The sequence below is a fragment of the Macrobrachium rosenbergii genome, chromosome 40 (assembly GCF_040412425.1).
Source record: "Macrobrachium rosenbergii isolate ZJJX-2024 chromosome 40, ASM4041242v1, whole genome shotgun sequence".
Classification (NCBI taxonomy): Eukaryota; Metazoa; Arthropoda; class Malacostraca; order Decapoda; family Palaemonidae; genus Macrobrachium; species Macrobrachium rosenbergii.
Window position 1 is genome coordinate 5,106,700 of NC_089780.1, and position 2,500 is coordinate 5,109,199.

At 46.4% G+C, this 2,500-nt stretch overlaps 2 protein-coding genes across 3 annotated transcripts in view; one reads left to right on the forward strand and one right to left on the reverse strand.

The window, feature by feature from the left end:
- Positions 1-2,500, forward strand: part of LOC136826054 (putative peptidyl-prolyl cis-trans isomerase dodo) — a 145,402-nt gene that overhangs the window by 61,766 nt on the left and 81,136 nt on the right. The gene's annotated exons all lie outside the window — the stretch shown is intronic.
- LOC136826053 (fibrillin-3-like) overlaps positions 1-2,500 on the reverse strand; it is a 76,429-nt gene that overhangs the window by 44,840 nt on the left and 29,089 nt on the right. The gene's annotated exons all lie outside the window — the stretch shown is intronic.

Below are 2,500 nucleotides of genomic sequence, written 5' to 3' on the forward strand. Positions count from 1 at the left end.
TGTTCAAAATCCCTTACATCGACGAAGCCCAGAGATGTGAAACGAAACATAAACACCGTCAAATGAAATTCTCCACAGCTTCAGAGGGCTGTTTCCAAGGAAATCATGGCCTGGAATGTGGTGGTGTTTCTCTGTTAAATGTTAGAAAAAATATACTAGTATCCCCTTGAATTACTCTAAATCTCTACATTTGTACTGCGGAGAAACATTTATGTATAAAGAAGTTTATTATATTTATTATGTACATAACTGCATATATGGAAAATATCATGCATTTATAACAAAATCTACAGTAGATTGCGTATAGTGGTTTTAATGTAAACTGCGTCTGTCTGGAACTGTTTGAACTACACTTTATATCCTGCCGCCGGCGTTTTGTATTCAATAGGACCCACCCCTGGTTAGTGCTAACGTCTTCTACTGTTTTCGGCAGTTTCACGGCTTTATCACTCGCCTTCAGCAGCTGTTTTTTTGGATTATCCTTGACGGTTGGAAGTGTCCATCGTCGTGAAAGTGAAGTGAAAACCGTGACCCGACATAAGAAGAAACGACCTCTGCCGTCTGGTCGCTCTACGGACGAATCTCGCCCCCCAGGCTTCGAAGAGGATGCAAAGTCCTGACTCAGCGCGTTCTCTGTAGAGAACATCCCGTTTTCTGCGGTGCCTTTTCATCGACCTAAGGTCGATCGGAATGTATATTTATCATCATAATCGTAAACTGTATGTATGTTGTCTTTCTAAACAATCATGTATTATGTACAAGTAACGAGTTATTTATGTTATATGTCGGACATTGTTGATCACTATGTTCTCTGCATGAACCTGTCCTGTTTTTGTAAGGAATTAGTTTCACCTCAGGTCACCTGTAAATCTTTGTACCAGCGGTCTCTGCGAACTACGCAGACGTCCGCATCCCGCGCTATAAGCAGCTCGTTTTCACCAATAAACCTGTCATCTACCCATCTCACAGACTCATCATCAACATAGAGTTACGGGCTGCTCTAGGAGCAAGAGCCCGTGCTGGCACAAGGCCAGCTAAATCTAAAACAACAACCACCACCAATAAACCAGCAGTACTTGTCTTCCTGCTCATCATCTCGCACCTCTCTCACAAAGAGACCCACTAGCGACCAGGCAACCCCTCCACAACCTACCCAACCATCTTCCCTTCGCCCTCCACCCCTCCTTTTTCCTACAAACCTCTCCTCCTTGTTCCTGGACCCTCGACCCCCTCCTTCTCACCTTCCCCTCCCATTCTAACTTTTACCCTTCCCCCTCTATTCTCCGACGCAAATGAGTACCCTCCATTACCGAAGTTTCGAGCTCTCCCAGCTGAAGGACGGACCTCGTACGCTGCAGTAGTGGCTCTCCGAAAGAACATTCCTGGCATCAATATCTCTGCAGGATCAGAGGAGAATTCACCATTACTCCAACAGACCGAGCTACGGTTGACCTCCTGAAGGCCAAAACGGAATTCCAGCTACTGAATCCGAATGAGAAGTTAAACAAGGATGTCATCTGTAACTACTCAACAGAACTCCCGATGATCATGGTGTCCCACTGCACAAACATCCCAAGAAAAAGATTTTTAGGATATTTAGGCTTTTTATTGAACATTTACTCAGTAAAAAAACATCTTTCAAAACTGTTTTGGACCCACTTTTGGAGCGCCCCCATTTTGTGAACGCTGAGAGGCGCTTAACCAAATACAAAGCACTTTCATGGAAGGTCATTGCCACCTTCAGGGGACCAGTCCTGAGGCAAGTACGGCTTAGGATATGGGGACACTTCCCCACAGAGGAATACATTCCAGAGCCTCTCAGATGCTACAGATGTCAGCGTTATGGTCATCACCAGGACCGTTTCAAAGGCCCTGCAATCTGCGCCATCTGTAGCAAGAAACATGAGACACAGTTGTGTCTGGATAAATTGGAAAAAGGGGAACCTACAACACCCAAGTGCCCCAGCTGTTCTGAAGGTCATCATGCGTGGTTCAAACGATGCAGTGCCCGACTATCCCTCATTGCACAGATGAAGGCAAGAGCCAACCCGTCAAGACCACCTCCTATAGCAGCACCTGCACCCAGACCAACGACACCCCCAGAGCCACGGGTAGAAACGACCAAACAAGTGGTGGAAGCAGCGCCTGTTTTGTGTCACGAGAATGGGACTCAAACTGAGCAGCTAACACCCCCAACCCCTCAATCTACTCCCAACCCTCAACCTCAAACCTCTTCCTTTCCTCCTCAACCTACTCCCAACCCCGCATCGAACCTCAAGCCTCAAGGTCGTACTTCAGCCCGGAAGAACAACAGCCAAAGTTGCTATTCACAACACCCACCAGACCTCTAAAAGGCCAATAGTTAGATTTAGCTCGCCTTCAGCAGCCCGTAAAAAATATGTCACTTATGCTGTTTCTCCTACTAAAGCCTTTCCTTCCCCTTTTTCGGCCACCTCGCGTCTAACGACCGAAATTTTCAACTATCGCTCTATTTTCCACT